This window comes from Peromyscus maniculatus, chromosome 14, assembly GCF_049852395.1.
Source record: "Peromyscus maniculatus bairdii isolate BWxNUB_F1_BW_parent chromosome 14, HU_Pman_BW_mat_3.1, whole genome shotgun sequence".
Lineage (NCBI taxonomy): Eukaryota > Metazoa > Chordata > Mammalia > Rodentia > Cricetidae > Peromyscus > Peromyscus maniculatus.
Window position 1 is genome coordinate 47,745,503 of NC_134865.1, and position 14,697 is coordinate 47,760,199.

At 43.9% G+C, this 14,697-nt stretch overlaps 1 protein-coding gene across 6 annotated transcripts in view; it reads right to left on the reverse strand.

Moving 5' to 3' along the window:
- Positions 1 to 14,697, reverse strand: part of Ppp2r5e (protein phosphatase 2 regulatory subunit B'epsilon) — a 154,855-nt gene that overhangs the window by 89,719 nt on the left and 50,439 nt on the right. The window contains exon 1 of one of the 6 annotated variants that reach the window (XM_042260789.2): positions 13,590 to 13,626. The exons of 4 other annotated variants lie outside the window; for them this stretch is intronic. The gene's annotated coding sequence lies outside the window, so the exon portion shown is untranslated. Of the gene's footprint in view, positions 1 to 13,589; positions 13,655 to 14,697 lie in introns of those variants that run through there. One more of the 6 variants, XM_076550883.1, reaches the window with a different exon arrangement.

Sequence of the window (14,697 nt, forward strand, 5' to 3'; positions counted from 1 at the left end):
AAAACAATTTTGGGCAATAGACTGTTCACCTAAGTTCAGGGCCTACTCGACACTGCAATAACGAACACTTCCCCTTCCTGTCTTTCACCTACATGAGTACGGTCTGCCAGTGCCTATCACAATAAAGAATTAAAGAGCAGACATTGATGCTGAACCCTCATCTGCCGATAATCAAAACCCATTCATATACAAAGAACTCTTTTTTTTTTAAGCCAAAGCCCTACTCATATCTCAATAGAAGCAATTTCCATAAACCTTAATATTTTATCACTCTTCATCAAAGTGTTTAGTTAGTACTGTTAGATCAGTTTGAGCTATGTGATAATGACGATGAATTTTGTTTGTTTCCGGGCGGGGTGAATGCTAGTGCTCTGACGGCTTTGGTGGCTGAAGGGGTGGAGACATGTGGGCCGGGGGTGGAGCCTCAACTTCCCCCATGTCCAGCAGAGCAAGGTCAGTGCATAAGGGGCACTTCTTGCCAAGCTTGAGGTCCTAAGCTTGATCCACAGAACCCACATGATAGGAGAAAACCAACTCCCACTACAACTGCCCTCTCACATACCCACATAGCCACCATGCAGGGAAAACATTCTCACATAAAATAATAAAAATCAGTCTAAAAGGATAAAATAAAAATAATTTAAAGTAAACTATTTGAAAGGATCACTGTATTTTTTATTACATTTATTTAGTGTATGTGTATCTCCATATGTGTCTGTATATATACACGAGTTCGAGGCCAGCTTGGTCTACAGGGCAAGTTCCAGGACAGCCAGAGCTACACAGAGAAACCCTGTCTCAAAAAGAAAAAAAGAAGAAAAAGGAAGAAAGGAAGGAAGGAAGGAAGGAAGGAAGGAAGGAAGGAAGGAAGGAAGGAAGGAAGGAAGGAAGGAAGGAAGGAAGGAAGGAAGGAAGGAAGGAAAAAAAGGGAATTGAGCTGGATGCATAAAAAGTATTTAACTATATTTACTAAATACTTAACAAGGGCACAGAAAGGGCCCTAACCTAGAGAGACTGAGAAAAAAAATTATGGATCACCACTTAAGTTTCCTCAATGTGAACTGAGCCCTGAACTTCCAAGTACATATTGTCATTCCTACACAGTGTTCCTAGCACCAACAATACAGCAATGAACAAAAGAGAGGGAGAGTTTAGACAGCTAAGCATCAAGAACAACACTGAGCAGAACGTCAAAAGGGTATGAGCAGTGGAGATAGAAAAGGTAGAGTAAAGGGGAAAATGGGAGCAGACTCACAACTTGAAACAGAGTTAATTTAACACATAATAATGACATCAGTGCAGTAAAGACTGGGTGAGGAGAAAGCTCAGTGGGAATAAGGAGACACTCAACTCGTTATCAGGGAGGTGATAATCCAAGGCAACTGTGCAAAGAGCCAAAGAAGCTGGTCTGAAGCACAAGAGGAAGGAGGGCTTTCCAAGAGGATCCCAAACCTCCAGTGGGAAGCACCTCACTGGGAAGGGGACCGGTAGGAGACCTGCAGAGAGGAAGTCAATGGCACATTCCACCAGCTTCCGTGACAGGTGACTACAGACAGAGCAGCATGGGGGCAAAGACTTCCTGGGGGCTTCTGCAATAGGAAGAAAAGAACAAAGAAGAGCCAGGATGGGGGTGGGGAGAGCCAGGCATGCAGGGAGGGCTCAGCTAGGGGCCAAACAGATGGCACTTAGGCCACAAAAGAGACGACAGTGCCTTTCCCTAAAATGAAAAGATCCTAGAGAAATTTAGGGCATGCTAAATTTGAAGTGCCTAGCAGTAGCTAGAAACGGAAAACTGGATTGAAGCAAAACTAAACCTGGAGATGCAGACTGAAGACTCTATGAAGGGAAGTCAAGCATACCAGAATGCATGGACAGTTTACCTCCCCCCCTCTCTCTGGATTACACAGATTGTAAAGAGCACAAGAACCTCTAGCCACTTCCTTTTCCATAAAGAACTTGTCGATATTAACACTACTATTTTTGCCCAGCGGTAGTGGCGCATGCCTTTAATCCTAGCGAAAAGCAGGTGGATCTCTGTGAGTTCGAGGCCAGCCTGGTCTACAAACCGAGTTCCAGGACAACGAGGGCTGCATAGAGAAACCCTGTCTCCAAAAAAAAAAAAAAAAAAAAAAAAATTAAGCACATATTGAGTCTATCACCCACAAATACTCAAAAGCATAAGAATGAGGCAGTTACAAGAATGGTGCATTTCCAGACCATTTCCAGAACCACACATGCGCAATAAACAAACAGTTATGAGTCAAAACAAAAGAAGTACTCAGAATTTATTCCAAACATCAGGAACATTAGATCCAGCAGGTAAATCCAGGCCCAGACTGTTACGTCTCAGTATGTCCAAATATCCAGAAATGAAATCAAGCTGGACTACAGGGTTTCTGGTGGCAAGATAAAAGCCAGCGTTCCTCAGGAACTGGATCTGATTCGCCAAAGGGAGTCATTTCCCTTACCTCTGGCAGAAGGGACATGGAGTTCCCCCCTGGCATATACCTGGAGCTGCATATCCAAACCCATGCGGCCTCCAGGCTTCCACAGTCCCTAGTCACAAGTATGTGTTATACATTTCCAAGCCCCCACACAAGTCCCCTGGCCCTTCCCTCCCCACAGCTACGGGCCTTCCTTCCAGCCCGCTCTTCTCCGGATGGCCACACTCGCTCTCGCTAGCCTCTTCCTCTTTCACTGTGTGCTCGTCTCCCTCCTCTCTCAGACAGCCCTGGGCAGGCCAGCCTGCTGCTGCTTCTCTCTGCTCGCTCTCACTCACAATAAAAACCTTAACCACACCATGACGTGGTCACACCGGCGGTTCCTTACTGTGCTCCCTTACACACAGACTATTGGGATTCTTTCACAATTTTCTCCAAATAGTAAAAGAAACGGAGGGAATAACCTTCATTTTTTATAGTCTAATATTTCAAAGAGCCACAATAAACATATATATATACACTAAATATTGATTTTGAATTTAAAAGAAATCCAAGCAGAAGAAAGAAAGAAAGAAAGAAAGAAAGAAAGAAAGAAAGAAAGAAAGAAAGAAAGAAAGAAAGAAAGAAAGAAAGAAAGAAAGAAAGAAAGAAAGAAAGAAAGAGGAAAAAAAGCTCCCCACAAAACACTCGGCAGGTGTGCTTACCTCACTCACCTCACTCGCCTCAGAGGTCACACTTCTGACAATACTTCTGGTTTGATCTGGTTTGAATTTTATGATAGAATCTCACGTAGTGTAGACTGGCCTACAACTCATTATGTCGCCCAAGGATAACCTGATCTTCTGATCCTCCTGCCTCCACTTCCTAAGTGCTGGGATTACACATGTCTGCCACCCATATCTTGCTTACGGTATCCATTTCTTTTGTGCAGGTTTAGCCTAGATGTCACTCGGATTCATAAAGGGCCTGGAGTACTAAGCTGATGCTGGGGTGAAGATGCCTGTTTCACAAGCCTGATGGTCTGAGAGGAAGAACCAACTCTACAAAGACTCCCATACATGTGTGCACTCTCTCTGTCCCCCCACCCCATCTCTCACATTTTAAAAAAGCATACTAGCAACTCTAAGATGTGAATGCCCTCCTCCCCTCCTTCCTTATTTATATACAAACAAAGAATCAGGTATTTCCATTCTGTACTAGGGAAGAAACCATCTGTCACTGCCTGTGGGACTGTGCACACACTGAGCACATCTCCGATTCAGGAACTGTCCTGGTGACATTCAGTTAGAGCACCTCTCCTCCTAAACCCACTCAACTTCCCTCCCCCTCTTCACAGATTCTGAAAGCATGTCTACTAGGAAACGATTTTTACAACTGTGCTCATGAGTAGAAACATTTGTACAAATAGTAGGTTATCTCACGCATCCTAAAACAAACATTCTCTATTCTTAGGTCTCACACACACAAACATGTGCATGCACAAATAAATATCTATTATGTAGATGTACCGCTATTCATATTTTGGGTTGCATGCCTGTAACCCACTCATACACACTGTAAAAGCCTATACAGTGTCTACCAACAGCACTGTTTCAGGGTATTTGAGCACACTGTGACATCCTGAGACTATTAATAAAGTTAACCCTGCTAATAAAGTTTACCTTGAGTCAGGGGGCGGAGCCAGCGACTAGCTGACCGGAATTAGCCATAGAGAAGCCAGCAATTTGGACAAAGAAGATGCACAGGAAGGAAAGGGTGGTGTCTTGGGTTTGGTGCTTCTTTTTGGTTTGGGGAGGAGTTAGGAGATGCGTCTCTTGCTGGGTATCTGGCCAAAAAGCAAGGTCAGACGGTTGCTTGTTCTTTCTTGGTCGTTCCTGCTTTCCTGCCTCCTCCTTCTCTACCACCCCATAGGCGAATGCACTAAGTCTGGCAGGGTAGGAGTGTTAGTATTTAGGCATTTGCACTGACCTACTATCAGGGACCTGACAGGATAGCTCATCAACTACTCCCTGTGAACATGCACTGCATCCCTTTATAAAAGGCAAGGCCCTCCCGCCTCTCCCCACCCTCTCACCCCCCACCCTCTCACCTGGAGGCCAGTCTCTGCACCCCATCCCCTCCCTCCAATAAACATCCCATGTGAGCTCTTATATGGTGTGACTTTCTGGTACCCCTTGGCTCTAACCCGCCAAGGTCGCCTTCCCTCACCTTTAAGCTACAACATTGGTGCCAAGACTCTGGCAGGCTCTCCTGGTGGCTCCTCCTGCCCATGGCAGTTTGAGATACACTGGAACCCTGGATGCAGTCTACCTGCAACAGGCTCACTTTCCAACTAACCAATCGCTGAGCCCTCCACCCAACACCGGCAAGCATTGGTAAATTCCCCTTCTCCAGGTTGGCTTATCCTTTCCTAGATCCATGGGAGTTACCATTGAGCGTCAGGCACCCCTCTGGTGTCCTTGGAAGAGAAGGAACACCCAACCACAGTATTTAAGGATATGGTTGACCCTTTTTGCCACCACGTACCCCTGGCCATTTCCCATGAGTGAGGCTTACTCTCTTGGGCGTGGTTTCTCGCCTTTTGGCCCCGCCCACAAGCCCTGGTACCAGGCAACCACGTATCTCTCGGACTTACTGAACAGCTTGTTCTCATTCAATCTGATCCTCCCTGAGTTCCTGGGACCCTAGGAACTTCAGGCCTTTGGATCTTATTTCTCTATCACACTCATGGGAACTGCACCTTCCACCATACAAACCTCTACACCTAGCACCTGACTTAAAGGTTTAACTTATCTGCCTTTGCCATCAAATCTGGTCCCAATACCCCTTAGATATCAATCCAAATTGCCAGACTGGCACCCTATATCCCAATATTTTACAGGACCTTTGCAACTTCCGCCAGCAATCGGCTAGATGGAAGGGGGTACCCTATGTCCAAGCTTTCTCATATCTTCGCTCCAAGCCCTCCCTCTGCTCTTTCTTCCTGTTCCTCTACTCAGCTCCTGCTAGCTATGAAGCCTGTTACAGTGTATATCCCTTTAAATTAAGTGAACTCTCTCAAATGGGGGGAAAAACTGGGGTCTTATAGATCTTGCTCTGCTTCTTTCATTAAAGAATTCTAACACTGATCTCTGCTGCCAAAGCACTTAGGTCACCTGTTGCCAGGTCCCTTCTCACTATCAGCTATGTGACATGTGCACCCTTTGAAAGTGCCCCAGGCAGAGCTCGCTCTCGCGGCCTTGCTCTCTTGCCCCTTACTCCCCGTCTGTCTCTTCCCTCTTCTTTTCTCCCTTGCTTCTCCTCCTCCTGTCTGCTGCCTCTCTCAAGTCTCCACCCTGCCACGGCCTTTCTCTCTTTCACTCACTCTCCTCCGCTCTTGCCCCAGAAACTGCTTCTGCACCCCCTCCTCTGCCCCCCAATAAATCTCCCAGGTGAGTTCTGCTGTATGGTGTCACTTTCCTTCCTGCTGCCTTTAAACTACAACAAGGAGGATCACTGGAACCCAAAAGTTTGAGGCCAGCCTCCTAGACAACACATGGAGTCTTTGTTTCAAAAAAAAAGAAAAGGAAAAATATCCCATGGAAGAGCTCACTACCCTAGCTCTGAACACATCAGATCTGTTTAGATGCCCATCTCAAATGCCGTTTTTTTTAAATAGAAAGACTCAAGGCTGTTGGAGATTTCCACCTTCCTTTGTGCTGTTTGTGCCCTGCTCACACCTTTCTTACAGCACTTAATTTGACTCAATAGGTTTTGAGTTCACTGGGGGTTAGGGGAGTAATTTCATTTTTTGAGACAAGGCAGGCCAGTTCCCAATTTACCATATAGAAAGAATAAGTCCTAATACTCCTGCCTCTACCTCCAAAGCTCTGGAATTATGGGCATAAAGGTTAAAGGCACTGGCTGATCCTACAGAGGACCCAGGTTCAATTCCCAGCACCCATACGGTAACTCACAACCACCTGTAAGTCTAAGGAATCCAACACTCTTCTGACTTCCACAGATATCATATATGTATGTGGTATATATACATGCATGCAGGCAAAGCACTCATACACATAACTCTTAAAAAGCAAAATATAACACAAAACCAGAACACATTGCCTGTTTCTATAAGGCAACCAATCCAACATAGTACTTGAAAGTGAAGGTAACAGTAGCTCTAGTCCTCGAGACCCTTTCCGAGAGAGACACTCGACTCCACTAGAAGAGCAGGTGGGATGGAAAGGACTGCCTCTGTACTGAGTCTTTCAGGGCCTAGTCTTCCCCTAATGACTGCACCAGCAGAAAGGAGTTCACAGTAAAGAAAGATGTGGCTAAATCACCGTCCTCAGTGCCAACAATATGGGTAATTAAAAACTGATTTAATGGTTTCTGAAAAGCAAATGAGCAACTAATGTTTAAAGCTGGGAGGTATATCTATGTTCTAAGGGGTTTATTGTTGTTTTGAGACACTATTTCACACTAAGGCTCAAGATGGTGTTGCTGAAATTCCTTCCCTAAGGGACATGTAAACAATGTTTTCCCTCTCCCTAAGGTTCCAACAACAAACCAAGTTATGATACCACCAAAGTTCATCCTGGGGTACCAATGGGTTTATTGGGCTTGTTCACTGAGCACAAGTGAAGGATTACTTCCAGGAGGATGGGTAACTCCCAACGGCCACACTGGAAAGTCTTTACCCAGCGATCTTTCCCATAGCCACACAAATGGAGCTCCACCTACCTACCCAAATCACCTCTGACTTATGTTCTAGTCCCTCCCCCCACCCCGGGTCATGTGAAATAAGAGCAGAAATGCATGCAACAGGTCATGTAGGATGCCTGGACACCAGAGTCACGTGACCCTTCCCACCTCTCAGTTTATGAGGCAATGTCAACAGTCAACAAGTCCAGTTTGGGTGATCTTTTTATGTTTATTTGTTTTGGGGGTCTTTTTGTTTGCTTGCTTGTTTTTGTTTTTGTTTTTGTTTTTGTTTTTGTTTTTGTTTTTTTTTGTTTTTTTTTTTTTTTGGTTTTTCGAGACAGGGTTTCTCTGTGTAGCTTTGCGCCTTTCCTGGAGCTCACTCGGTAGCCCAGGCTGGCCTCGAACTCACAGAGATCCGCCTGGCTCTGCCTCCCGAGTGCTGGGATTAAAGGCGTGCGCCACCAACGCCCTTGTTTTTGTTTTTGTAGCCCTGGCTGTCCTGGAACTCAATCTGTAGACCAGGCTGGTCTCAAGCTCAGAGATCCACCTGCTGCTGCCTACCATAAACTGGGTATGCCACCACAGCCAGCTTTGGGGTGGTCTTTTTGCAAGCAGACACAGCTGAACTCACAAAAATGACAGTTGTTTCGTTCAGAGTCCATCCTGAACAACAGATGAACTCACTACATAGCCCAGGCTGGCCTTAAACCAGCTACCATCCTCTTACCTCAGCCTCTCAAGTGCTGAAATTACAGGCATGAGCCACCATGGCCAGCCTATATTTTAGGTTTCAATTTTTAGATTTTTAGTGTTTTTAATTTTTTTTCCTTCATACTTCACAGACTAGTCTTTCAGCTGTCAAACATCTTTAAACACAACACTAAATTCAATCATAATATATACTATTTATTATGTCAAAGACTCTTTCCTATAACCACATACTTTTTATTTTGAGACAGGTCTACCTAAACTGTGAAAGCTATTATTTGATAAAGCTTGAACTCACATTCTCTTGCCTCTGCTTCCCAAGCACCTGAGATTAGGCCTGACTTAAAAATTCTTAAATTATGTATGTATCTTATGTCTGTGGCTTCCATCATATTCTTAAGGAAACAAAGTGCACAAAAGCAAGAGGGAAAACTTCAGTCTAGGCCTCAATTACCTAGAAACATGCTGCTCTGTGGATCACACGCTCAGCCATTCTCTGTTGCTCTATGGTATGACTGACAGTGCTCACTACATCACTATAGGAACTTCAGACATATCTAAATGAACAGTGCACTGAATGGTCACTTTCATGCAGGCTTTACATGATAACCAAAACCTACATTGTTTTGGAAAAAGAATACAATATCTTATTTTCTAGAAAAAAAAAAAAAAACTAATTTCATAAAAAGCTGCCCCAAGCAGCTGCTGCTTCCAATTGAGAATTCAAAACTTGCTGTTTCTTTTACATGGAGACTGAAGATATGTGACTGAATATATATGTGGTCCTTTGGAAGTCGCCACTAAACAAGCAGGATTCCATGTCATTATGGCTCTGAAGCCTCTTATGAAGGTTTTTAAAGAGTCCTAACAGGTTTAAATTAACCCCATGGAAGAATCTGGCATTTTAAAAGGATCTTCAATTCCCCAAGCCTCTTCACTGAGAATGCAACCAGGATAGGCCTGGCAGTTGGGCTTCTCTGAGCTAGCCCAGGCCAGCTGCAAACATAAAGAGTAGGATAGGAAGAGCTATGTACCTCCCTGCATCACTAAGTGCTTCATTTGGTTTGGAGAGTATTTTGTTTATATATGGGGTGGAGACTGGAGCTAAGTGTTTGCTTTACTTCTGCAATTGGGCAGAAAAGTACTTATTGGTTAAGTAATGACAGCCAGTTCTTACAGCTTAGAAACTCCAAAGAGTCTTTCTTACCAAACCCAGAAGTTAAGTCTTTAGAAACGCCAAAGCGCCTTACCAAAACCCAGAAGTTAGTCTTTAGGCTTTTCCTCTATAGCCTCAGAGAAAACACTGAGGTTCATTCTGTCAGACTCACCTAACCTTGCCTGTATGTATGAGAGCAAAAGACCAGGGAAGGTGGCTGCAAATAGCACCAGTCTCCAAGAGTAGCCAACTGCTGTGGATATCGTATCCTGACACAGAAGGTAAGTCTGGTAAATAGCCAAACAGAATGGGGTAGGCTGTGTTCAAGGAAAGGCAACAGAGAGCTCTACTGTGGAACATCACAACTCCTCCTTTCCATCACTATAACCCACATCGGAAACCATTTATAAAGACAAACAAGTAAACTTGCCTCAAAGATCTCCAAGTTTCATTTCATAACTCATTGGCCACATTGCTGTGGGGCACGTGGAGAGGCATCATGCCAAAGTGCACAGGGCAGCAAAAGCACTCACCTCACGGCCAGGAAGCAAAACCAGAAGGAAGGAAGGGGCTAGGCCCCCATAATCTGCTTGGAGGGCACACCCCCAATGACCCAGACTCCCTATTAGGCCCCACCATCTTAAAACTTCCACCCATCTCCCAGTTGTACTATTCTGAGGGCGGGAAAGCCTTTATCACACAGATCTTTGGGGATGTTTAAGATCCAAACTACAGTACCAGGCTTCTGAACTTCACCCCAGTGATAATCTCAACCTCGTCATTCTAAATGGTGGGGGCTGCTCTGGAGTGTCTACTAGATGCCAATACAACCCCTACTCTCCCACCCTCTCTACATGCTTGCCTACATGATAGTCTAGACTTTGACAATTGTCCTTTACAGGTCAAAACATCCCTACCAGTACTGCTGGCAAAATGGCTCGCCATCAAGTCTAATATCCTGAGTTTGATCCCTGGGACCATAACACAGAAATGACACCACAGAACCAAAGGCCCATTAAGAGACAATTATTTCCCTCTGGTCAAGAGAACGAGATCTCTGGTCTGGGTCGAGTCCTAACATTCCAGTTAGGCATAGGACCACCCCTTTAGATACTGGGTTTACCTTAAGCCATGATAAAGTCAGAAGATGTACTTGGATCCCCTGGAGCTGGAGTTACAGACAGTTGTGAGCTGCCATGTCGGTGCTGGGAAGGGAACCAAGAACCTCTGGAAGAGAATTTAGAGCTCTTGACCACTGAGCCATCTCTCCAGCCCCCAATTTTTTTAAATAAAAAAAAAAAATCAAAGGTTTGGAGGTAGGTGAGATGGCTCAGCAGGTCAAGGCATCTGACCCCAAGACTGACCGAATGAGTTCAGTCCCTGGGACCCACATGGAAGGAGAGGATCAACTCTGTAAACTGTCCTCAGACCCCTGCATGTGTCATATCTAAATGTAACTTTAAAAAAAATCCCCCAAGACATGGTGGTCCACATGTGAAAAAGGTAGAGACTGCTGGGGATCTCTATGCGTTCTAAGCCAACCTGATCTACATGACCAGGCTCAGCCAAGCCATATAAGATCATCTCAAAAAACAAAACAAACAAAACCCACTGGCAGAAAAAAAAATCACCTGCTAACAGACTGCTGCATCAGCAGCCCAATCGAGAGCAGCCTGCCCTGACAGGTGACAGACAAGCTGCACTCAAGTAGGTCATCATGTACTCAAGATAAAGATTTTCTCACGAAACGGGGTAATACGTGGCTGGAGAGATGGCTCAGAGGTTAAGAGCACTTGCTGCTCTTCCAGAGGTCCTGAGTTCAATTCCCAGCAACCACATGGTGGCTCACAACCATCAATAATGAAATCTGGTGCCCTCTTCTGGTGTGCAGGCGTACATGCAGACAGAACACTATATGCATAATAAATAAAATAAATCTTTTTAAAAGAAAAATGTGATAATACAGAACATGAGCAAAGCACTCTGGGTTACTTGCCAGACAAGCTCCAAATGGTGCGGGGTTCTTCACATGCAGTAGAAGTGGTGCTACCTGCCTTGGTCTCTCATTAACCAATGATGAGGTCAATTACTCAGAAGACATAAGATAAAGGTTATCTTTTCGAAAATGTGTTTTTGGGTTAGAGATGTATCTCAGTTGGAAAAGTACTTGACTGACATGCATAAAGCCCGGCGTTCCAGCCCCAGTATAAACACTGTATAAACCAGGTGTTAGCATATGCCTGCAATCCCAGCACTTAGGAGATAGTCATCCTCACTTACCTGCACAGCAAGTTCCAGGCTAGCCTACATTACAAAAGACTTTATCTCAAAAAAAGAAAGAAAGAAAAAGTATGTGTGTGTGTGTGTGTGTATGTGACATTTGTGAGGCATGCTAGTGCACACCTGTTACCTAGCACTGAGGAGTCAGAAGCAGAACTGCTGCAAGTCTGAGGCCAATTTTTCTACATAGAAAGTTACAGTCCAGATACATTTCGGGGGGGCGCGGGGGGGGAATCCCATCGAGATGCCTCAGGTAAAGGCACTTGTTACTCAGTCCTGGTGACCTAACTTTAATCCCCAGAACCCACTAGAAAGCAGAAAGTGAGAAATGATGGCACAGAGTTCTCATTTGACCCCCACCTGCACCTGTGGCACACATGCCTACATCCATACACTATACACTCTCACAACAGTAATAAAGAACTGCTGCTGTGGAATGTCGTTCTGGATGCTGTGAATGTGTTGCTCTGATTGGTTGATAAATAAAATGCTGACTGGCCAGCAGCCAGGCAGGAAGTATAGGCAGGGCGAGCAGAAGAGGGGAATTCTGGGAAGAGGAAAGCTGAGTCAGGAGTCACCAGCCAGACACAGAGGAAGCAAGATGACAAGGCAGAACTGAGAAAAGGTACCAATCCTCATAGCTAAACATAGATAAGAATTATGGGTTAATTTAAGTGTAAGAGCTAGTCAGTAATAAGCCTGAGCTAATGGTCAAGCAGTTATAACTAATATAAGCCTCTGTGTGTTTACTCGGGGGATACAAGCGGAAAAGTCTTGTCCGGACCGCTAGCCGAGCAGAACACAGGAAAACTTCCAACTACAAACTGCACACAATAGTAATAACTGCTTTTTAAAGATATTTCCACAACAAAAATTAGATGCTACTTCAATCTACAAACCTGCACAGGCTGGAGGGATCAGGCCCGATACATTCAGACACCTTGTCGAACAATGAAACTTCTCCCTGGTATTAGTCAGCATCTACCTCTACACATACACACACACACACACACACACACACACACACACACACACACACACACTCATTCGTGGGCTAGATTCCTCTTCTAGGACTTTATCCTCCAACTCTTTCACAACTCTGCACACACTGAAATATGCACTAAACAGTTCCTGTCAGTGTTCTTTACAACAGAAACAAACTAGAAATAACCCAATAATTTTCAGTAAGTTACTGTATGTTCACACACTGGAAAACTGTATAGCCTCCAATATAAAAAAACAAACAAACAAACAAACAAACTTTTAAGTGGAAAAGAATATCCCCCCAGAGGTACTTTTAGTGAGTATAAGACTACCATCTTATTTTTATAAAATATAAACATGTATATACATATATGCAGACAAAGAAAAAAATCTTAAAATTTTGTTGTTCTGACCAGCGTATGTATTTTCCAAGGTCCAAACTTTAAACTTCAAACTGTCTTCATTGTTCAAATTTGTCTGTTTTCATTTTGTTACATCAAGCATTTTTGAATTATTCTATGCTATATATAGGGATGTAATATCACTATCCACCATCAATATGACAGTGCTGAGCTCTCGAAAGTGAGCCACTTAAGATATAACTAAATACACCAAGTCAACCTCCAAGAACCAAGAACCCTTCCTAGCTGCCCTCTTGAACCTTAACCCATCATAAGTTAAGAATACGTAAAGGCCCTGGGCCTGGCTATACAGCAAGTGTGAGGCCAAGAATGCAGTTCAATGATGGAGAGCTGGCACAGCATGCCCTGGCTAGAGTCAATCCCCAGTGTATGTGGAGGGAGAGAAATTTAAATTAACAGAATGTTTGTTTTTAATAAATGCTTAATAAATAATTTATACTTCAATAGAATCTTTACATATGAATTTAGATTTAACTGATTCCTTTTTTTTTCCAATTTATTAACCAAAAGAACCAAAATTTATTGATATGGCTTTCCTTTTCCTACTTAAATCTTGAGAGGATAATCAAAGCCAAATGTTCAAAAGATTGACAAACCTGACAGTTAACAAAATTTAAATCTCAAGTCTAGATTTGAAATAACTGTTTTATCAAGACACCCAGTAAAGCCAGGCGGTGGTGGCGCACGCCTTTAATCCCAGCACTTGGGAGGCAGAGACAGGTGAATCTATGTGAGTTTGAGGCCAGCCTGGTCTACAAATCGAGTTCCAGGACAGGCTCCAAAGCTACACAGAGAAACCCTCTCTCAAAAAACCAAAGAAGATACACAGTAAAAACGCAATATTCCAAGGGGTTTTTCTGGTTCTAAAATACACAGGCTGACACACTTCAACACAAAATGTCAGGCACTCACCATAATAGCTGTGGCCTTTAAACTGCCCAGCACCCCTCCCCTGCCCCAACTCTAGCCAGTTTAACTGCTTCTAAATAGAACATTCTAAACTGCTAAAAATAAACATCACTATTCCCTCCTGCTTGTTTTGCCATTTTTCCATGACATTTTGACCTTTATTCAGGCTGCTATCATCACAAACCTACAATGCCCATCTGATACCATTTCAAGGCATTTTATAGAGATGCATAAATGTGAAAGTCTTTCCTTTTCCACTGATAAGGAAAAGGAACTTCGAACACCTCATCCGCTTAGAGCCCTGAGTCCAAGCTGGCTCCGAGAGACTTCACAAAACTGGGCTCCCCACCAAAACGCCACAGGGTTCTCTTCCTTGAGTCGAGCACTATCTCTGGAGTAGGCACATCACTGCCCCCAAAGGAACTAACAACTACACTTAGTGGCACACACCAATGACCCCAGCATTTGGGAGGTGGAGGCAGGAGATTAGAAATTCAAGTCTAAACCGGGCAGCAGTGGCACACGCCTTTAATCCCAGCACTCAGGAGGCAGAGCCAGGCGGATCTCTGTGAGTTCAAGGCCTGCCTGGGCTACAGAAGTGAGATCCAGGACAGGCACCAAAACTACACAGAGAAACCCTGTCTCAAAAAAGAAAAAAGTTCAAGACCAGCCTGAACTACAGAAAATTTTGTTTCAAAATCAAACAAATAATATTATCCTTCTGGGACTGGCTTAAACATTGAAATTATACATAAATTTATGTAGGTACATATGACATAAAAGCAGAAACTCTTCTAGAGAACAATGGAGGCTAATGGGATGGGGAAGGGGATATGGGGCCAGGGGAACATGTTCATATATATTTATAGGTCTCTATGAAAATGTCCTTATGAAACCCAGGACCCAGGCCAACTTTACAGTTTAAAAAAAAAGGAACTAAAGAATACTGAAGAAGCAATATAAATATAACAAATGTGCTCAGTTTACCAGGAGATCGGCGAAAGCTGTCACATGACACACTCCTAATCTGGCCAGAAGCACTCAGTGTTTTCATCTAGTACCTCATTTCTCTACTGCTCAGTACTTCCTTTGTCATAAACATCAACAAATG